We start from the raw sequence: 24,279 nt of genomic DNA, 5'->3' as shown, positions 1-24,279 counted from the left end.
ATGCGATTATATATCTTCCGCTAATTCGTTTCCCTGTTGGCAAACTGTGTCTTCCTTGGGCAGAGCCCCTCTGCCCCAGTCTCCATGTTTGTAGAAACTCCTCCCCCATTGGGCAGGATCTACCTTGAAGACTCTCCACATGTTTGAAAAGACCATGTGACGTATTTTTCCACTTAAATATCCCCCCCTTTCATTGGGCGAGGTGTGGTCTCCGCTGTGTCTTCCCCTTGGGGGGGAACCCCCGACTAGACCTGGCGGCCCAGTCGGATAATCCCCCTTCTTTTTTAGGGAGTGGAAAAAAGAAGGGGAAAAGAGGCCACGACTGGGTTAAGCCTGTCTCTATCTTTTGGGTTGTCGACTTCTCCCCAGAAAGGGCCATTTGATACTCATAACTATGTTGGGGGAGGTTACGTGTCGACCTGGTATGCTGGCTATGAGGCACACTGTGGTCTGCCCACCACACACCACCAGTTCACGTAACACAGTTCAGCCAATTGTGGCATTTCGTATAGGGACCCCTAGTGTCACTACATCGACACAATGTCGAGTGAGTCACAGATATGGAATGTCATGGTTACTTGTGTAACCTCCATTCCCTGATGGAGGGGACGAGACGTTGTGTCCCTCCTGCCACAACTACCCGCTGAAATGGCCGGACCTTATATCGGCTTCTCAGCATAAAACCTGACTGAGTGGTTGCATACCAGCTCCTTTTATACTCGTATGTCTGGGGGAGTGGCATGCAAATACCACTCGCCAATTTTCATTGGCCTTTTATCAAAGACCACAAGTGTCTCGGGCTCCCAAAAGTGACCCCTAGTGTCACTACATCGAACAACATCTCGTTCCCTCCATCAGGGAACGGAGGTTACACAAGTAACCATGACGTTTCAGTTCTCTATCTCCTTCAACAAAAAAGCTATATAAAAAGAATGTTTATTTTAGGCGTGCAGTTCCCTATTCAAACAGTAGGGTTAAAATGAATGGTTGTGAAATTTGTGCACTGTCCTCCTCTATTGAATGATGTTGGTTTCATGCCTCTATGTTTTTCAACAAAAAAGCTATTACAAAAAGAAACATAATTTTGGGCGTACAATTCCCTTTTCAAACACTAGAGGTAAAACGAATGGTTGTGAAAGTTGTGCAATGTCCTACGCTATTGTATGCTGAAGATATCAGTCATTTGAAATGTTTACTGTCCTCCTATTACAAAGAGTCTTGCAGGAAGTGCCCACGTAAAATTTATTTGAATGGTGAAAAATACATGGTTTGTGGACAATAATTTAATGCAAATTATACATTATTTTGAGCTGTAAGTTGCATAAATGGGTTCCATTGAGTATATTGAGTGATATATTTGATATTTGTTTGATAATATTACATGCAAATAGCAAGAAAAGCTTTCAAATTGACGGCCCACGAACCATGTATTTGCCACCATTCAAAACAATTGCATGTGGGCACTTCCTGTGTTTTTGCTAAGTAATGCAGTAAGTGCCCACGTACAATTTATTTGAATGGTGAAAAATACATGGTTCGTGGACAGTCATTTTTTAGCTAATTATAAATTTTAAAAAGTTGTAAGTTGCATAAATGGGTTCCATTGAGTATGTTGAGTGATATTTGATGTTTGATAATATTACATGCAAATTGCAAGAAAAGCTTTCAAAATGACGGCCCATGAACAATGTATTTGTCACCATTCAAATAAATTGCACGTGGGTACTTCCTGTGTTTTTGCTAAATAATGCAGGAAGTGCCCACGTACAATTTATTTGAATGGTGAAAAATACATGGTTCGTGGACAATCATTTTAATGCAAATTATACATTATTTTAAGCTGAAATTTGCATAAATGGGTTCCATTGAGTATGTTGAGTGATATTTGATGTTTGATAATATTACATGCAAATTGCAAGAAAAGCTTTCAAAATGATGGCCCATGAACAATGTATTTGTCACCATTCAAATAAATTGCATGTGGGCACTTGTGTTTTTGCTATGACATGCAAGAAGTGCCCACGTACAATTTATTTGAATTGTGAAAAATACATGGTTCGTGGACAATCATTTAATGCAAATTATACATTATTTTGAGCTGTAAGCTGCATAAATAGGTTCCATTGAGTATGTTGAGTGATATACTTGATGCTTGATTGATAATATTACATGCAAATTGCAAGAAAAGCTTTCAAAATGATGGCACACGAACCATGTATTTGCCACCATTCAAATAAATTGCACGTGGGCACTTCCTGTGTTTTTGCTAAGTCATGCAGGAAGTGCCCACTTAAAATTTATTTGAATGGTGAAAAATACATGATTCGTGGACAGTCATTTTTTAGCTAATTATACATTTTTAAAAAGTTGTAAGTTGCATAAATGGGTTCCATTGAGTATGTTGAGTGATATTTGATGTTTGATTGATAATATTACATGCAAATAGCAAGAAAAGCTTTCAAAATGACTGTCCGCGAACCATGTTTTTGCCACTATTCAAATAAATTGCACGTGGGCACTTCCTGTGTTTTTGCTAAGTCATGCAGGAAGTGCTCATATACAATTTATTTGAATTGTGAAAAATACGTGGTTCGTGGACAATCATTTTAATGCAAATTATACATTATTTCGAGCTGTAAGTTGCATAAATGGGTTCCATTGAGTATGTTGAGTGCTATACAGTGTTTTATATTGATAATATTTCATATACATGCAAATAAAGTAATATAAATAAAAAGTGTGTCAATTTGTCCTCAAAAAATTCTAAGTCCAAAAGGAAGGTCCCATCTGCAGTTGATTTATTGGACGCCAAACACATGGTTCATGGACAATCATTTTAATGCAAATTATACATTAGTATGAGTTATAAATTGCATAGATATATTACATTTAGTATGATGAGTCTTCAACAGGTAGTTTCATGAATAGTATCACATAAAAATACTAATACATTTCCTAAAACATTATTTTCTAAAACATATTGAACATATTGTTCAATATGTGACAAGGTCCAATCTTCTTGAAATTCACATCATAGATAGAGGAGGTTGAGATGAGCACAGCAGTACCAGTTTCAACTTGCTAGCTCAATCTAGAGCTGAGACATGGTGATCCCATGTCAAATGTATCCCATTCAAAATTTTAGGTGGTTCATGGACAGTCGAATTTTGAGGTTTTGCAGGGTGTATATTGTTCAGGGGGTGTCATACAGTCACCTAAATGTGATATTCAGTGAATTAATCTATCCCACACATTATAAACAGATGTCCACCAAGTGACTATTTCAGCCAATGCAAATAAATTGCCTGTGGGCCATCCCTCTTACAATCTATCTAATGGGCTAAAATAGGTGTTTGGTGGACAACATTTTTATAATGCCAGGATAAAATGTATGACTCAAAATCACATTCAGGTGACTCTATGATGCCCCCTGAACAACATACACCCTTCAAAACCTCAAAATTGTACTGTCCACGAACCATCTAAAATTTGGAATGGGATAAATTGTATGTAGGATTTGCATATCTCAGCTCTGGATTTGGATAGGAATTTGAAACTGGTACTTCTGTGCTCATCTCAGTTTCCTCTATCTTTGGTGTGAATTTCGAGAGGAGAAAGTCAAAAATTTTGTCTCAGGGTTAATACACCTATACAATAAATTGGAAATGGACATTTAGTATGTTGGTTGACACAGGGGTAATAGACCAATACAATAAATTGAAAATGGACATTTAGTATGTTGGTGGACTTAGGGTTAATACACCTATACAATAAATTGGAAATTGATATTTATTATGTTGGTGAACTTAGGTTTAATACACCAGTACAATAAATTTAAAATTAACATTTAGTATGTTGGTGGACACAGGGGTAATATACCTATACAATAAATTGGAAATGGACATTTAGTATGTTGGTTGACACATGGGTAATAGACCAATACAATAAATTTAAAATGGACATTTAGTATGTTGGTGGACTTAGGGTTAATACAGCTATACAATAAATTGGAAATGGACATTTATTATGTTGGTGGACTTAGGGTTAATACACCTATGCAATAAATTGGAAATTGACATTTAGTATGTTGGTGGACTTAGGGTTAATACACAATACAATAAATTGAAAATGGACATTTAGTATGTTGGTGGACTTAGGGTTAATACACCTCTGGTGGTGACAGCGTGTCAGAGTGTGTACATCCTCTCTGTAGGCATCATCATTGTCAGTGATTAGATCTACCACCGTCATATCATAAGTGAACTTAATTGCTATTGCACCCACTTGCAAGTCATAAATATTTTAATGTGGTCAAAGGGGACAAATAATTTGTCATTGGACAGACCCACTGCCTCCTGGACACACACAGAGGTTCCTCAGACCAAAAGTGAGAAAGTTGTTCAAATTAGTGGGTAAATGGACAAATAGTGGTTTTGTGGTCAGCCCTGTCCTCTACTGGATACACTCCAGGGGTCCGTGGTCCCGCAGGGACAATGTCTTGTAATATAGTGGGAAGGTGGACAAATAGTGTGTTCTTGGTCAGCCCTGCCCACTCCCGGACACACCCCCAGGGTCCGTGGACCCCCAGGGACAAAGTCCTGTAATATAGTGGGAAGGTGGACAAATAGTGTGTTCTTGGTCAGCCTCACCCCCTCCCGGACACGCCCCTGCGGTCGGCCAATCAAAGGCTTGCTTCTGTGGGCTCTTCCCCAGAATAGCTGTTAAGGGGCCGTTTAGTGGCTCCGTGGGTCTTGGGGGCGGTCCTTGTCACCCCGAGGAGGAAGTGATGCAATATAGTGGATATTTGGACTTATAGGGTTTTCGTAGTCAGCCCCCACCTTCCCCAAAAAAAGAGCCCACCTGTGGTTTATTTGAATGGAGAGGGAGCCTACTGAAATAAGCCTGCGGTGGGACATGGTGGCGCCACCCAGCAGTCGGCTGCAGAATTGCAAGAAAAATGGTCAGTTTTTGAACGCTCGTAGCACAGCCACCATGGGGCACAACCACTCAGGGACACCTCTGGTCGTCTTTTGGGGACTCACCGTTCGACGCGGAGTCACGCTGCGTGTCGGCAAAAATCATCTAGGGGGCGTCGCGCAGCATCCACGAACCAGCAGCCACGGAGCAACCGAATAAGCGCTCCGTGGACCTCCCGGCCTAAGTAAGCGCTGTAGAACCCTTTCTTCATCTAAGATGGAGGAACAGGCTCTATCGCACCCTTGCGCAGTAGGGTAGCGATCTCCGCATGCAAGGTAGCGGCAGAGGTGAAGAGGACGCCACTGAACCTGGGCGGGCGCCTGGCGAACTGAATTGCATAGCCGAGTCGGACGGTCCGGGTCAGTCACCACTATGGGTTGGAAAGCACAAGCCACGCGCCCAAACTCCGGGCGAGGGGGACCAAGGGAATGATCACGTCGGACGTACCAGCGGGTGGGGCCTCTTAGCGGGGCAGAGCTCGAGGTGCCACGTCGAGGGGATTCGAGCCCCGTGGCCGTGCTGAGTCCAGGGACATAGAAGCACTTACCTGGCTCCTGCCGCCCACCATAAGATTGGCCGAGGAGAGGGGAGGAGGAGTCTCGTCCCCGTAGTCCACCGGACCCAATCCCGTGTGGACGTGTTTGTGCCACAGCTGGGCGCACAAGGGCGGGGGGACTGCCGCTGGAGCACCATACCTGCAAAGATGGTTGGGTGGATGGTGGTTGTGAAGACGGCTGTGCGCACCAAACATGTGACCCAGGGAACAAGAAAACCAGCCTTGCGCATCTCAACCAAGTTGAGCCAAAGGTGGCGCTCCTGGACCACCAGGGTGGACACTTTTCCAGTGGTACCGTAGGCTCTTGCCATCAGGGATGACGTAACCTACAGGCTCTGGATGGGAGTTTCAGGCGCCCGCGCAAGGTGGCGGCGCTCTGTGGACACAAGTGCACTGAGAGTGCCTTATCCACCTGGGGGATCACTGAATACCCCCTGGCCGCTCCGCCTTTGAGGGTAGCGAGAGCGGGGGAGCTGAAAGACCGGAACCAGGCAGTAAAAGGTGCCTCCTACGATCTTGTCAGCTCCTCATGCACTTTCAGGAAGAAAGAAACAGGGGCGGGGCGTGGCCGTGGGCAGCGCCCCGAGCCCAGGAACCATTTGTCGAGCCGGGAAAGCATGTCCATCATTTCCACGTCGGCCTGGGACTGGGAGACCATTCCCGAAGGAGGAAGCCCAGTCGAAGCCTCTGAGTCCGACTGGACGAGCCCGCTCTCCGATGCTGAGCTCGATAACTCGTCTTCTTCCCGGGCTCCGAACGAGATGTCGAACTCGCCCTGAGACGAGCCGGCGACCTCATCCGAGCGCCCGACCGGGGCAAGCGATCGTGCTGGGGAATGGGAGGTCCGTGGGGGGATACCTGGTGGAGGTGGTCCCATTGAGGTCGCCAAATCTCCCCCAGTGTTAACCGGCACGGCCTCATACCCGTAGGTAGAAGGACCGAGGCAGGGAGCCGCTGGGGTGGCTTGCTTTCTTACGAATGCAAGCCACAACTGCAAATTCCTAACTCGCTTGCGGGAAGTTTTTGAGCACTCCGAGGGTGGTAAGGACCCTGGAGAACTTCTGTTGTGTCTAAAGCAGAATAATATGTCAGCCGCTGAATTTGCTTTATCATTCCGCACTCTAGCAGCACAAACTCTGTGGGTGGAGGATACATTATAACTGTTGTTCCATAAAGGACTAAAATCTGACCTTCAAACAGAACTAGCATGTCGTAGGAAAGAAAGATGGGGGTCTTCGTCCATGCATTGACTATCGAGGCCTGAACTCTGTCACCATCAAGAATCGGTACCCCCTTCCTCTGGTACTACCGGCGCTAGAGCACTGTTGGGCCTCGTGTATTCAGATAGAAGACAAAGGCAGGCCTAATACAGTTGTAAAAACCTAACTCAAGCCCCCACCTTCCAAGTCGTAAATCTTACTGATAAAAATCGTGCCAAAATCAAACAAAGGGAGTCCAAAACAGACTAAAAATCCATGAAGCCTTGCTCACTAAAGGATCGAACTCTCAACTCCTATTGGATGAGGCACACAACAGAATGTCCCTCAAACATGACATCATCAGAAGTTGAAATACCTCTGAAATTTTTCCGGAATTCGCTTCCAGCGACTTTGCATGCAGTGTGTGGACGCAGTTCAACGCTGCTCTCACGTGCAACCTCATGGCACAAGGAAGTAACGTCCGACTTGAAACTGTGGCCATACAATCTCCATCTCACTGGACGAGTTGAGATTACTCTGTGTTCAACCGAACACTCTAACGGATCCGAAGGAGACCACCGAGCAATTCGCATCTTCATCCGTTTGCCTACAGAAGTGAAGAGATTAAAGATTTCTCTTCCATCTTCAATCAAGTCGACATTTCTGAGTTCTCCACCAGCCTGCTGAGAATCAACAGCCGTGCCCGCCGACAGAGCGAGGAAACGGCCTCCCGTCATCACCCGAGCCTCAAGGAACCGGGTCAGAGTTAAAGGACGGAGGAAAACACATTCTACCCGTGTCCTCATGCGATTCAAGTAAGAGGTTTACGTCTGGGCAGAGATAGAATACTATAGTGTGTTATTCTTGTGTTTCAAGGATTTGCTTGTACAGTTTACGGACCGCCATGTCCGCTCATTATTAATACTCAGGGTATTAATTATCACAAGTTTGTTTTGCTGTATTGTGGTCCAACCAAATTGGATTGTTGTGCAATTTCGCCATCGCGGGTGAGACAGCAACTGAGTTCATCCACTAAAGAGTCAAATAACGCGGGACTTTTACGAGCCGTCCACCGCGTCTCTGAGTGATAAACTGAGAGCTGCTTTCTCTCCCACTATTGCGAAATCGGCTTTAGGGCTGTCACTTCTCTCTCTCTCTCGTACTAACCACACACCCACCCACACACACACACACACACCTTATGTGTTATAGAATTATTTTATTTCCATATCTAATCATATCACTGTTTAGTTTGTAGTTGTAAGTCAGAAGTTTATTGACTGCATTGTATTAATTATTAATTGATATTACTGCATAAATAAACGTTGTTTATATTAGAAAGAGAAGTGTTTTGGTTTGTTTTGCATACGCCTGTGTCATGCTGACGGGATGTCAGTGCTCGGATTCAAACCTTCATTCATTGTTTTTTTCCCCGAAAATCGATATTCTTCGGATGTCGATTTTCCTAAGAGAACAATCTAATATTGAGACTGTTTTACTATTTGGTTATTAGTCCCTGATTTCAGGGTGGTGCCCCGTCAGTGTTAATCCTTATTAATATTCTATTGATTTTTGATAATTGATAATTATCTTTGATGATTGAATTTGAATGATCAATAAGCTAGTGTTAATTTTAATTAATGTTTCATCAATGTTAACAATTAACGATTATCTTTGATAATTGTTGATTTAAAGGATTTTAAAAAACTAACATTGATTCTCATCAATGTTCTATTGATTTTAATAATTAATAATTATCTTTGATAATTATTAATTATTGCTAATAACCAAACTTGCTCCTAAACATAGCACACTACATTTACTGGAGCCCCATATGAGGTTTTAATGAGTTAGATTCAATTAATTAATTTAAATATTTATTAATAACTAAAGAAATAATTATTAATTATTTCTGATAGTAACACTGATCTAAACAACCAGTAAAGCCCTACAGCAGTTAAGAAATGGCAAAATCTACACTAAGCTGGATCTTCGTAATGCCTACAATCTGATTCACATCTGGGAGGGGGATGAATGGAAAACGGCCTTCTCTACACACATTGGCCACTATGAATATCAAGTGATGCCTTTCGGACTTTCCAATAGTCCTTCTGTCTTCCAAGCCTTCGTGAATGACATTTTCTGTGACATTATTGGCAAGTGGGTTCTAGTCTACATCGATGACATCCTTATATTCTCGTCTTCCCTCGATGAACATGTTCAACATGTCAGAGTGGTACTCAACTGTCTTATTCAACATCAGCTTTATACCAAGATGGAGAAATGTGAGTTCCACCGGTCCACCATCTCCTTCCTGGGGTATATCATCTCCCCTGAGGGGGTTGCCATGGACTCTTCCAAAGTACAAGCGGTTTTGCAGTGGCCCTTACCAGTGTCTATTAAGGAACTACAATGCTTCCTCGGCTTTGCCAACTTCTACCGACGTTTAATTCGAGGTTTCAGCTCCGTAGCTGCCCCACTCACCTCTCTGCTCCGTGGTAAAGCCCAAAAATTTAACTGGACACCTTCCACCCGTCAAGCCTTTGATGATCTCAAGCGTCGCTTCACTACTGCTCCTATTCTCCATCATTCGGATCCCTCTTGACCCTTCATGCTAGAAGTAGATGCTTCTGACTCTGGAGTAGGTGTGGTACTCTCCCAGCAACAAGGATCTCCCACTAAACTCCATCCCTGTGCATTCTACTCACACAAGTTATCTTCGGCTGAGAGAAACTATGATGTCTGCAATCGAGAAATCTTGGCCATGAAAACAGCTTTTGAGGTGTGGAGACACTGGCTAGAGGGAGCTCACCATCCATTTCTGGTGATTATGGGTCATCGTAACCTAGAATATATTCAATTGGCCAAGCGCCTAAATCCTCGTCAAGCCCGATGGTCTCTCTTCTTCTCCAGATTCGATTTCAACATCACCTTTCGACCTGGGTCTAAGAACACCAAGGCCGATGCTCTGTCCTGCATTTATGATTCCTCCAGTGACAACAACCCTGTGACTTCCATCATCCCACCTACTCTCATTGTTGCTCCTGTACAGTGGGATATCATGGCTGATATTACCCAAGCTCAGAACCAAGAACCCACTCCCACTGGCTGCCCTCCTGACAAAGTCTTTGTCCCCAGTTCCTTACGGAACAGGGTTCTTCAGTGGGTTCATGACTCAGCCTGCTCAGGACATCTAGGCACTCAAGCTACATGCAGGTTAGTGCAAAACCGGTTTTGGTGGGAAAACCTAGCCACTGAAGTATCTGACTATGTTAAAAAACTGCAATGTGTGTGCCACCAGTAAATCTCTTCGACTAATCCCATCTGGTCTCCTTCAGCCTCTTCCTGCCCCTCGACGTCCTTGGTCCCATATCGCAGTGGACTTCGTCACGGATCTACCCAACTTGCAGGGTTTCACTACCATCCTAACCGTGGTGGATCTATTCTCTAAAGCCTGTAGATTCATCCCTCTGCCCAAACTTCCTTCGTCCATGGAATGTGCAGAGAGCCTGTTTCATTATGTCTTCCGCATTTATGGCCTTCCTGAGGACATTGTCTCTGACCGTGGTCCCCAGTTCACCTCCCGTGTCTGGTCTGCATTCTTCAAATTACTCAATGTCAACGTGAGTCTAATTTCTGGTTATCACCCTCAATCTAATGGTCAAGTCAAATGGCTAAACCAGGACCTTGGTAAATTCCTCTGAGCCTACTGTCAAGTCAACCAACACGACTGGAACCGTTTCCTACCCTGGGCTGAATATGCTCAGAACTCTCTGTTCAAACATGCCACTGGAACCACACCGTTCAAATGCATCTTAGGGTTTCAACCACCACTCTTTCCCTGGTTCGGGGAACCTTCCGATGTTCCTGCTGTCGACGACTGGATGCAATGCAGCGAGGCTATCTGGGACCAAGCTGATGTCCACCTACTACATGCCATTCATCGACAAAGTGAACAAGCCAGTCTCCATCGCCTCCCAGGTCCCAACTATGCTCCTGGACAATGGGTCTGGCTATCAACCCGAGATCTTCGTCTATGACTCCCGTGCAAGAAGTCCCAGGTATGTTGTCCCTTTCAAAATTCTCCATCAAATTAACCCTGTATCATTAAAACTTCAGCTCCCTGCTACTACCGTATTTCCCCTACATTTCATGTGTCCCTGCTCAAACCTGCGGCACCTCCAATAGAGGAAGGTTCTCAAGACCCTCAGAGACCCCTTCCATTCCTCATTCACAGAGAAGAAGCCTTTTGGGTACACAAGCTCCTGCACTCTCAATGTCGGGGTCAGACACTTCAATATTTGTATGACTGGGAAGGCTATGGTCCCAAAGAACTTTCCTGGACTAATTCTGAGGACATTCTGGACCCTAATCTCATCACTGAGATTCACCGCAATTTTCCTCATCGACCCGCTCCCAGAGGTCGAGGTAGACCCTGACGTAGACAACCTCCTCACATCAGCAGCCGTTCACGTGGGGGGGCTCTGTTACACCCGCAACGCCTGTCATCTCCCCCGAACGCCGTCAGAGGTCGCCATCACCTGAGATTTAACATTTCACGAACTACATTTCCCATAATCCTCCAGTCAGACTGATTACTCTTCCACCTGTATCACATTTAACCCTGTCTATTTAAGTTCCCAGTTTCCATGAATTCAACACAAAGTCTTGTTTGCCTAGTCTACAATTCTGAGTGTTATTACTATCATTGATTACCCAGTGTTTGACTCCTGCCTGTTCTCCGAATTCCCCAGCCTTCTTGTGAGTGTTTTGGATTTACTGCCTGTTTATTGGATTACCCCTCTGCCTATCAGACTTACTTTGTTTGCCTTTCTGGACTGTCTATCTGTGTACCGATCCCTTCCCTGCCTTTGTTTTTGCTCTTGTTGGGCCTCATGTATTCAGATAGAAGACAAAGGCAGGCCTTACACAGTCGTAAAACCTAACTGAGGCCCACACACAAAGTCATAAATCTTACTGATAAAAACCATGCCAAAATCAAACAAAGGGAGTCCAAAACAGACTACAAATCCCATGAAGCCTTGCTCACTAAAGGATCGAACTCTCAACTCCTATTGGATGAGGCACACAACAGAACGCCCCTCAACCATGACATCATCGGGAGTAGAAATACCTCTGAGATCCTTCCGGGAATTGCTTCCAGCAACTTTGCTCACCGTGTGTAGATGCAGCTCATCGCTGCTCTCAGGTGTAGCCTTGTGGCACAAGGAAGTAACATCCGACTTGAAACTGTGGCTATACAATCTCCATCTCACTGGATGAGTTGAGATTACTCTGTGTTCCACCGAACACTCTAACAGATCCGAAGGAGACCGCTGAGCAATCCGCATCTTCATCCGTTTGCCTGCAGAAGTGAAGAGAAAAAGATTTCTCTTCCTTCTTCAATCAAGTCGACGTCGCTGATTTCTCTGCTAACCCGCCGAGAATCAGCAGCCGCACTGCCCACCGACAGAGCAAGGAAACGGCCTCCCGTCATCACCCGAGCCTCAAGGAACCGAGTCGGAGTTAAAGGATGGATGAACACACATTCTACCTGCGTCCTCATATGATTCAAGTAAGAGGTTTACGTCTGGGCAGAGATAGAATATTATAGTGTGTTATTCTTGTGTATTAAGGTTATTGCTTGTAGAGTTTATGGACCGCCGAGTCCGCTCATTGCTGCTAATAATACTCAAGGTATTACTGTAATGTACTGTTATCATTAATGAGATCTGCTGTGTTGTAGTCCAACCACATTGGACTGTTGTGTATTTCCGCCATCACGGGTGAGACCAGCACACTGAGTTTATCCATTAAAGAACCAAAGACTGCGGGATGGTTTACAAGCCATCCACCGCGTCTCTGAGTGATAAACTAACAGCTGCTTTCTCTCCCACGATCGCGAAACCGGCTTTGGTGCCACCACTTTATTCTCTCTTTCTCGTACTAACCACACACACGCGACCCCTCACAAACATTCTCGCACACACTTTTGGCTAGTAGATAACTTCGTGTTAAAGCTCAGCTTTGTCCCTAAGTTAACATACAAGCGGAGACACGCGGTAAATGGGCAGATGCCATTAACCGGCTTCTCTCTGCCCACATTCGCAGCCATATTCTCTGGCCGGAAATACCACCCCCAGACGTGGTTCTTGGACCTCACGCTCCTCGCGACAGCCCCCCCCCCACCGAATTCCCCTGAGGAAGGACCTTCTTTCTCAGGGACGGGGCACAATCTGGCACCCACGCCCAGACCTCTGGAATCTCCATGTCTGGCCCCTGGACTGGATGAGAAAGACCTAAGCGGTCTACCACCCGCAGTGGTAGACACGATCACTCAGGCTAGGGCCCCCTCTACGAGGCGCCTGTGTGCCTTTAAGTGGTGTCTGTTCGCTAAGTGGTATTCTTCCCAACGGGAAGACCCCCAGAGATGCGCAGTCAGATCAGTGCTTTCCTTCCTGCAGGAGAGATGGGAAGGGCAGCTGTCCCCTTCCACCTTGAAGGTGTATGTAACCGCTATAGCGGCACACCACGACACAGTGGATGGTAAGTCCTTAGGGAAGCACGACCTGATCATCAGGTTCCTGAGAGGCGCCAGGAGGCTGAATCCCTCCAGACTGTTCCTCGTTCCCTCATGGGACCTCTCTGTAGTTCTTCAGGGACTGTGCTCACTTCCATCAAGAGGGTAGGAGACCTGCAAGCATTCTCTGTCAGCGAAACGTGCCTGGAGTTCAGTCCGGGCTACTCTCAAGTGATCCTGAGACCCCGACCGGGCTATGTGCCCAAGGTTCCCACGACCCCTTTTAGGGACCAGGTGGTGAACCTGCAAGCGCAGGAGGAGGCAGACCCAGCCCTGATGTTGCTGTGTCCGGTGCACGCTTTACGCATCTATTTGGATCACATGCAGAGCTTTAGAGTCTCTGAGCAGCTCTTTGTCTGCTTTGGTGGACAGCGGAAAGGAAGCACTGTCTCCAAGCAGAGGATCACCCACTGGCTCATTAACACCATAATTATGGCATATCACGCCCAGGACGTGCTGCCCCAGGTAGGACTACGAGCCCATTCTACCAGGGGTGTAGCGACCTCCTGGGCCTTGGCCAGGGGTGCCTCTCTAACAGACATTTGCAGAGCAGCGGGCTGAACACCCAACACCTTTGCGAGGTTCTACAACCTCCGGGTGGAACCGTTTTCTTCCCGTGTAGCGGCACACACAAGCAGGTAAGTCTGGGACAGCCGGCCGGGTGTATCGCTTGTACATAGCGCCTTTCACCTCCCCTGAGCTGAAGACATGTGCCGTTAACTCCCAGTAGTGTTCACAAACTGTGTTCCCTGGTTGACTTCCTCCGAGCCCTGTGGCAGTCGAGTTTTCGGAGAGACTTGCTGCCAGCCCAGTACACGTGATAACTAAAGTCCTGTACTTGGGTAGGTGCTCCGCATGTGGTGGTTCCCCGTAGGTAACCACATGCGATGTATATCTTCCGCTAATTCGTTTCCCTGTTGGCAAACTGTGTCTTCCTTGGGCAGAGGCCCCTCTGCCCCAGTCTCCATGCTTGTAGTAACTCCTCCCCCGTAGGGTAGGACCTTATTTTCTTAAGAGAACAATCTAATATTAAGACTGTTATACTGTCTGGTTATTAGTCCCTGATTCCAGGGTGGTGCCCCGGTGATATTAATCCTTATTCTATTGATTTTGATAATTGATAATTATCTTTAATGATTGTTGAATTTGAAGGATCAATAAGCTAGTGTTAATTCTCATCAATGTTCCATTGATTTTAATAATTAATGATTATCTTTGATAATGATTAATATTCTATAGAATTTGATGATTATCTTTGATTGTTGAAGTGAAGGATTAAAAGAGCTAACATTGATTCAAATCAATGTTCTATTGATTTTAATAATTGATAATTATCTTTGATAAACCCGCTCCTGAACATAGCGCACTACATTTACTGGTGCCCCGTATGAGGCTTTAATACCAAGCTGTGCAGAGGGAAAATATCAGCCTGCACCAAGAAGTTAGGTGCACCCAAGCTGAGAAAGTCCAGGCACAGGAAGATAATGCCCGGATGCAGGAGGAAAACGAAACCCTGCGCAGGCAGCTTCAAGCTGCCCAGCTAAGAGTAGAGTCAGATCAGGTAAGTGCAGCTGAAATGCACAGCACAACATCTGACATAGAAGAGGGCCCCCTCTTTAGTGCTATGCATAGAAATGTGCCCCTGAGAAACCCAGGGACACATGCTAGGAGCCGAGCTGCCCCTAGTGGTACAGTCTCTGACTTCATCCTCTGAGACACCTTTCAAGCTCTTCCAGCTGCCCGCTGGTTGGATGCAGGTGCCCCTCCTTACAGTTGCCCCCCTCAGTCAGCTTTCAGTCATGCCACCTTGCGTTTCAAACCGACTGATTCCACACCACGGAGGGGGGGAAATTATTTCCAAGCCCAGAGTGGCGTAAGAGGCTCGAAGATCCCATTTGCCAGGGAGCTGTACGCAACCCGGGGTCCACCCCCATGCATCAACTGGACTCCTTCTCCACCACGAAGGGGAGGAAGTCGTCCTCATCACTATAGCGATCCGAGTGACTATGGTGTTTCGGATGACTCGGACGATGGTGGTCATACTGACACAAAGGCTTGCACATCCGACAACTCGAGTCCCTCGCAGGGGACATAGAGCGCTTTGACACAAGTAATCGAGATTCAAACATCGACAGTTATCTCAGAGAAATTGAGCACTGCCTGGTTGACTTGCCTTATGCTTCATCATGGGAAAAACTCAAGTTCATATGGAAGACCACGGTAAGGAGTGTCCATGTGTTCATTGAAACGCTACTGACTGGTACTCGAAACCGCTACTCAGCTCTGTGTAAAGCCCAACGCAAGGAGTAGTCGCTGTATATCAACGAAGCCTCCGCTACCATAGGTGTTTTCGCCATCACCCAGAAGAGGCACGAGCTTCCGCGTGAGTATTACAGACGCCTGAGAACCGCATACTTCCAAGGAAGTAACGAACCAGGTCTGGAGGAGGAATGAGCTTTCAGGTCTCTTTTCCTTCACAACCTCCATGAGTTCGTGCGATATGACGTCACGATGCACTGCAGAACGGGCAACCCCACCATGCAGGAAATCAGAAGGTATGCGCAACTGGCATGGGAGACACGTGTGCGTCCTGCCCGAGGGCACGAAGGTGATGCCAGAGCCCTGGGGATCCAAGCCTCAGAATGTGCAGACCTAGCGCTTGAAGGCAACGAAATGCCTCACGTTAAGCGGAATGCTAGAACAGGACCCCAGAGGCGCCGATCTCCCTGCCAGCAGGGTAGGCAACAGAACCTGGGGGGTGGTGACCAGACACACCCCCAGGGTCATGGCAGGCCTAAACGACAAAATGTTCGCCGGCCGAAAGGAAAGACAAGGTCCCAACGAAAATCCAAACAAGAAGATGGGTGGGTAGAAACGTTTTCAAACCCCCTCAGAGAACAAGATTTGAGAAAGGAAATGGAGGATATAAGGAGATGCTTGACTGAGTTAGTAACAAAGCTTGACGTGCTCTGTTGTTCACCAGGTCCGCCGAACTCCTCAAAGGAACATGGCACTGAAACCCCGTAAGTATTGTACTCCATCTCAACGTCGACAAACATAGTGTAATAGGGATATTTCATTGTCTGTTAAAAGTGACACTTCCTTCTGCCAGTTGGTGGCGCTATGGCCATGACCCACAATAGCCACATCAATGTGATCAGCCTGCAAGGACAAACATGTGGCTCAATTTTCATATACGAACAAATACAATTAGAGTTCATATATTTGCGCATTTATATACACATTTAAATTCCACAAGTGTTTAAAAAATATGCTACATATATGAAAATGGTAATTTTTGTCATATTGTCATATTCTGTATATTGCATATATCTACTGTATATAATTTACATTTTTATATCGGTAAAAACATTTATGAACACTTTCAGCATGCAAGTGTTCAGCATATTTTGCCATTTTCAGATTCGTAGCACTTCAAATTCTAATCACATTTTATTACACAACTAATAGGGATTTTAAGTGAATGTTAGGGATTCATGTATAAATGCGGGTTTTGTGTCTCATTCTCAGCATGCAGGGTGAAGATTAAACACTATGTATGTGTGCTGTCTGCAGTCTGTGAAAGTTTAGAAGGATTTTGATAGTGAACGCACGATGTGGAGACGCTACACTGTTACTATGGAGATGATACAAACACCATAACATATTCCTTTCTTTGTATTTAACAAGTATTTAAACCGCATGTCAATCACTCTCACCTGTCTTCATCATTTGTGCTTGCTTCCTATTTGTGCCGTGTTTGGTATCGTTGAAGCATTAATTTTTGGCAAAGATTTAATCTTTCACCACATCAAACTCAAACACATCTCTACCTTAAGTTGATTGAGATAATGAACTGTGTGCAGAGCTGGAATAGATGAAAGGCTACACTGAAGAAGTTCAAATAGAAGATGTTTCTGATTTAATTTGTTTTGGTCACTGCATAATTTCCATACTTTTGTGTTACTTCTTAGTTTTGATGATGTTATACTCTAAAATCTAAAATGTGCAGTAACAAATAATAAGGAATAGACAAATGTGATCAAACATTTCTACAGAGTTCTAGTCTTACACTGAGGGGCCGTTCACATTGAGCGCGTTTATGTGTCCATCTGTGCTGTTTTATAAATGATTTCAATGTAAATGTGCGCTAGACAGACGTCTTTGACAGCATGTTTGTGTTATTAGACGCCATATCAAATAAAAAAAAACTTAAACTGTTAAACGTCTCAAGTTGAGACACATACATTTTGCTCTTTTGTGGCGCTGCGTGTAATTTTATTGCAAAAACAAACACATTCAAGCATGTGAATGGCAGGTAACATGATTTCAAACACTGCGCTGAAATTTCAAAGAAATATTTTGAATATTAGCTAATATATAGCACGATGCCATTACACAAACACCGTCAACAAAAGTCTTGCCAGCTTCTAACAGAATTAAAACTAATAATCGTATTCAGAGCCGAATAGCCTACTACACAACTGAATAAAACAGGCTGCATGACACTGATAAATGATTACTGCCAGAGTAACATTCACATACAGGTGTGAGGGATGTCAGAATTTCACAAATAACACAAAGAACAAACGTATTCCTCTCGCTTGGTTTTGCTCGTGTGTCCCCTCCATGTGCGAATGATGCAAAGATCTATTGGGATTTTACTAAAGTTCGTCACTGAAAAGGTTTGCTCACAGACTTGGCACTAAACAGCACACGCAGCCTCACAAATGGACACGGAGTGGCTGCATCACACTTTTCTTTGAGCATAATATTGCACTATTGAGGGCTAAGTATTTTATTTATTTATTTTTCGAAGAGGAGAGAGAGCGCCCACTCACATGCAAGGTTGCCAGATTGCATAAATTAAGTATGACAAAAGGCGAAATATTTGTGCAAGTATAAATCTCTGCATGGGGTGATTCATCTATTATCTGGCAACCCTGAGCATATTACAAGCTTGTGGATGCGCGATAGGTCCCAAAGGTCCCTTTTAATTGCCACTCAGAGCTGAGCAGAGACAAATGGCAGTATTTTCTAGTATTTTTACATTTGATATTTTTATTATATTTTATTTATATAAAAGATAATAAATATGATTATTAACAATAAATGTGAAAATTAAAGCATGGCAAATACCTCAAAACATGTGAATATACACAAAAATGAATGATGACATTTAATGCATTGCCATGGCAACAGTATTTAAGATATCAAGAATCCCTGCAGAATTTTAAATCTGCACTGTCTTGACATTATTCTAATTTTTTTTTTTTTTTTTTAAGCAATTCAGGTAAAAAATAAGAGGGATATTTCAGTCTGTTAAAAGTAACACACTTTGACCGCGACCCACAATAGCCACATCAATGTGATCAGCCTGCAAGAACAAACATTTAGCTCAATTTTGATGTTTTTAATGTTCTGCACACAGAAGATATAAGACATTTCCTTATTCCAATTTTTTGATGTTATTTTTATCGCATCGCCATGGCAACACCGTTCGATATATCAAAAATCCTTTCACACTTTAGCATCATCAATGTCTTGGCATGATGTCACGCACATTTGGTACCTGTAACATGAAATCCCTAGAAGGAGTGTTTCGAATTCCAGAGCATGCATTTTTCAAACAAACCAAAATAGCCGACTTCCTTTTGGGCGGAGCTAATACAAGCCAATGGGAAATATGTCTGTCGTGGTGAGAACAATGTCCTCACCAAAACTTGTGAATATCAGACAAACTCTGTGGCAATCACAGCGATAAACTCACTCAAAATGTTAGGGGGTGCTATGGAGTCCACTGGCCACACCCAAGACAAATGACAAAAGAATTCTAAAATCTTGCCAAACTTTGATGGGTGTGCCAAGTTTCAAGAGTTTTGAAAAAAGTAATAAGCATTTACGAACTGGGGGCGCCATGGAACCGATGAGGCACATCTATGCTGAATTGCAATATCAAATCAAAAGATGTCCTAAGACAAATGTATGTGTAAACTTTCATACGTTTTCAGCCATCGTAACCCCTCAAAACACAGTGGGAAAATGTGAAAATCCCACATTCCATCCAACATGGCTGACTTCCTGTTGGGCAGAGTCAAATACAACCAAGTGAACTTTGTCTAACATGATGAGGGCAGTAACCATACCAAGTCTTGTGCACATCTGAGCAACTTCATCCCAACCATTGCCTGCATTTGGAGGCGCTGTAGAGCTCCTCGACCACACCCAAGCCTAAACACTACGAAACTTTTTTGATTTTACGCAGGTCTGATGTGTGTGCCAAGTTTCTTGAGTTTTCAAGCATGATGAATGCCTTATAAATGGGTGAATGCGTTAAAAATAAAATAAAAAATAAAAATAAAAATAATAAATATAGCTGCAAGCAGCGATGATGGGCCCAAGCACCATGGGTCCATTTCCACTTGGTGGCTTTTGGAAAACAAAGCATGATGGACACAGCAATAACTCAACATTGGGGGAGCCACGTGACGCCATGCAAAGGGCAGACATGTGAGACAGCTCTGCACACTTTGCTTATTTTTACAAATTATTTTCATGATATAATCCGGTGAAATTCGACACACTCAGTTACACATTTGCTATTTGAGGTAAACATGGCAAAGAAGTCAAAATCCTCGGGCTCTGGAGACATTAAAAGACACTTACGGGTTCAAGATGAAAGCCCAGACAGGCCTGTGGACCAGGGACTCGATTTGGATGGCGCGGCAGGAGAGGAATCCAGCATCAACTGTCCAACATGTCGGTGATGTTGACAAAGGTACTTGCGGACTTGGAGGATCTCGCTGTAATACGTCGATCAATTACAGCGATGGAAAAAAATTCTCTGAGTTAGTCACAAGAGTGACAGATGTTGAGATTATTTGGAGTCATCAGAGAGGGAATTAGCTGCTAATCCGCCCGTGACCAAAGTTTATTTGGAACATGTTCTTGAAGACCTTGAGAAGAGAAGCCACAGGAATAACATTCGAATTGTTGGAATTCCTGAGCATGAGGAGGGCAGAGATATGGTGAAATTCCTAGACAAGCTTTTTCCAAGTCTGCTCGACATAACAGGCCACAAGATGGAAATCGAGCGAGCTCACAGAGTCCCAGCTCACAGATCTGCGGAGGGAGAAAGGCCCCAATTGATTCTGGCCAAATTTTAGAGATCATCCGATAAAGATCTCGTGTTGCGCCAGGCGAGGAGCAAAGGAAAGCTTTCTTGGAAGAATTACAATATTTTCTTGTTCCCGGACTTTGCGAACTTGACAACAGAGAAACGCGATTGGTTTAAGGAATGCAAGAAACTCTTACATCAGCAGAAGATCACTTTTGCTCTGATGTTTCCGGCCAGACTGAGAATAAACACCAAGGACGGCAGCAAACTATTTACATTTCCCAATCAGGCAATGTCTTTTATTGAAACAATGGGTGAGTAACCATTGGGTGTTTTTCTTGTGAGTGGATTGACTCACTGTACATACTCTGGCTTTCGAAGGAAGCTGGGCACCATTTTTGTTTCTTTTGCGTTGGCTCCGCCGAGTGGCTGGAGTTTGTTTTGTTTTGTGGATTAACACTTTTCCTTAAAGAAACATTTGCATTGACGGAAGATCACTTTTACAATGAAGTTCCCTGCCAGATTGAGAATAGACACTACGGATGGCCGCAAAATATCTACATGCTCACACAAAGGATGTCTTTTATAAAGTTGACGGACTGTGTAAGTCATGGGATATACTTTTATGTGGCCTCCGAGTGAATTGACTCTTGACCATCCGAGGAACCGGGAAGCATGTTTCGTTTCCTTTTGTGCTGGTTCCGCCTAGCAGCTGGAGCTTGTTTTGTTAAATAACATTACTTCGGGACAGTTATGGATGAATCTGTCAGTTCCTTGTATTTATGTCTCCTGTTGGCTGGAGAATGATTTGTGGAGTATTTTCGTGAGACATTGGAATGATTACGTCATCTGCTGCACTCATCAGCTGGCTCACTGAAGATTCATTTGTCTGACCGAGTAAAATGAACGGCTTTATATCGGCTGGAATTTGTTTTGTGAAGGAACACACTTTCGAGACAGTTCTGTGAATGAGTCTACACATTCATTGTGTTTATTCTGCCTATTGGCTGGGGTTTGTTTTACAAAATATTTGATGTTATGTAATTTTGCCTTACAAATTTGTGAGGAAAAATTGAGCAATCCGATGGCAAAGTTCTTGTGGGGGCTTTCGTAGGCGTACATGGACTCTTTGAGTTTAAAGGGATTGACGCCGGTTGGCGTGGGGTTAATGTGCATGTTTTTCTTTTTTCTGTTTGTTTTGTTCGGGGGGGAAGTTTGGGGTTTTATTGTTGCATTAATGTTGAAATGTGGTCTTCATAATTTTTGGCACACAATAAATTTTTTCTATTATATCAAAATGTCAAATGTTAATATGAGTGTACTATCTCTCTCCACATGGTATGTGAATGGGCTGGGGCACCCCATAAAAAGAAGGAAGGTTATTTATTTTCTTAAACTTAAGAAATATGATATAGTGTTTCTTCAAGAAACGCATCTTTCCCCACAGGAAGCTGAACAATTTGGGAAGATATGGGGTGGACATGTTTTCTTTAGTGTTGGCTCAAGTAAGAGCAAGGGAGTCATTATATTGGTAAATAAACATTTACAATTCAAATGTCTCTAACAGAATAAAGATAAATTAGGGAGAGTCATTATTGTTTTAGCAGAAATTCAGGGGCAAAGTCTGATTTTGGCTAATATTTACGCACCTAACGCTGATGATCAGGGCTTTTTTATAGATCTTGAAGGGATGTTGCAAGTCTCTGGCACACCTCATGATATAATTTTGGGAGGAGACTTTAATCTTTTGATGGACTCAGTCCTTGATCATAGTGAAGCAAAAGTGTATAAGCCCCCTAAAGCAACATTGACGCTTCACAGGATGTGTAAAAATCTTGGTCTTACAGATATTTGGATACTTTTGAACCCATCTGAGACCCATTATAGAGACTATAATTTTTTTTCATCAGTCCATAAGATTTATTCTAGAATAGATTTTTTTTTATATCCAAATCCCTCATTTCATCTGTTGTTGATTGCTCAATTGGAAACATTTAAGTCTTGGATCACGCCCTGGTGAGTTTAGAGGTGTTGCCACATATAGAGAAAAAGAAATCATATAGTTGGCACCTTAATGTATCCCTTTTGCAAAATCCTGAATTCCAACAAATGTTAAAGACTGAAATCAGTGTTTATATGGAGACCAACTGGTCCTTGGTATCCTCTGTGGGTGTGGCTTGGGAGGCACTTAAGGCGGTTCTTAGGGGTTGGATCATACAGTATGCCTCATTCATCAAAAAAATCCAAAGCACGAGAACTCGTGGAGTTGGAAGGAAATATTAAAAGTGCAGAGGCAGAGCTGAAGCGCCGTATGTCATTTGATGGCCTCAGAGAATTGACCCGATTGAAATATAGATATAATACTATATTGTCGCAGAAAGTGGAATTTTGGTTATTTAGGGCAAGACAGTCATACTTTGAGTCGGGGGACAAAGCAGGAAAACTTTTGGCTAGATATATAAAGCAGAGAGAGTCTCTTTCTATCATTCCCTCAGTGAAATCTGCTGGTGTTGAAATTTTTACCTCAGCCATTGATATTAATAATGCCTGTAAAGAGTTCTATCTTGATCTTTATAGTTCCACGTCTTCATCTACTGATGAAGATATTAGAAACTTTGTGGAACCATTAGATCTTCCTAAACGGAAGACTGAGCAAAAAAAACTCTCTTGATTCTGAGATAACCTTGGAGGAGCTTGGTGAGGTAATTAAGTCCCTACCTACTGGCCATGCTCCGGGGCCCGATGGTTTTGCCGCAGAATTATTTAGATCCTATGCTACAGAACTGGCTCCACTTTTGTTAGAAGTTTATACTGAGTCATTAAAGAATGGAAAGCTTCCGCCAACCATGACACAAGCCCGGATCAGTCTGATTCTTAAAAAGGACAAAGATCCAAGTGAGTGTAAAAGTTACCGTCCAATCTCCCTGATCCAACTATGTAAAAATTTTGGCTAACCGATTAAGTAAGGTTATGACATCTCTTATACATATAGATCATGTGGGGCTTATTCGGGGACACAGCTCTTCTGATAACATCAGGCGTCTCATCAATATCATGTGGTCAGTAGCGAATGATCAGTCTCCGGTCACTGCCATCTCACTTGACGCCGAAAAGGCATTTGATATGGTAGAATGGGATTATCTTTTTAAGATTTTGGAAATGTATGGGTTCGGGAGTACATTTATTGGTTGGATTAAGTTACCAGGGTGACTTAATCCAACCAGGGTGACTGCTACAGGGTGTCCGCTGCTGACACCCTGTAGCAGCGGAACAAACAAATGGATTAATTTCAGATTATTTTACTCTGGATAGGGGCACTCAGTAGGGTTGCCCTCTTTCTCCATTATTGTTCTGTCTTGCCCTGGAACCATTAGCAGCCGTGATAACAAAGGAGGATGATTTTCCAGGGGTGATTGCGGGAGGTGTGGCGCATAAGCTTCTGCTTTAAACAGATGATATTTTATTATTTGTCTCTGAACCTACCAGATCTATGCCTTGCCTCCACAGAATTATTAATCCCTTTTCCAAGTTCTCAGGATACAAAGTCAATTGGTCTAAATCCGAAGCTTTGGCTCTGACAGCGTACTGTCCAGTAACGTCTTTCCAGCCGGGAGCCTTCCAGTGGCCCAAACAGGGCATTAAGTATTTGGGGATTTTATTCCCAGCAAATTTGTCTGATTTAGTTGGTGTTAATTTTGACCCTTTAATAAAAAGGTTTTCGAACGATGTGGGCAGGTGGGCTTCATTACATTTATCGATGATTGGGAAGGTTAAAGTTATTAAAATGAATTGTATTCCAAAATTTAACTACCTGCTACAATCTCTCCCTGTAGATGTCCCCCTCTCTTAT

This window comes from Myxocyprinus asiaticus, chromosome 35 (assembly GCF_019703515.2).
Source record: "Myxocyprinus asiaticus isolate MX2 ecotype Aquarium Trade chromosome 35, UBuf_Myxa_2, whole genome shotgun sequence".
Lineage (NCBI taxonomy): Eukaryota > Metazoa > Chordata > Actinopteri > Cypriniformes > Catostomidae > Myxocyprinus > Myxocyprinus asiaticus.
The sequence above is the reverse complement of the archived record's forward strand: the minus strand, read 5'-3'. Positions refer to the sequence as shown.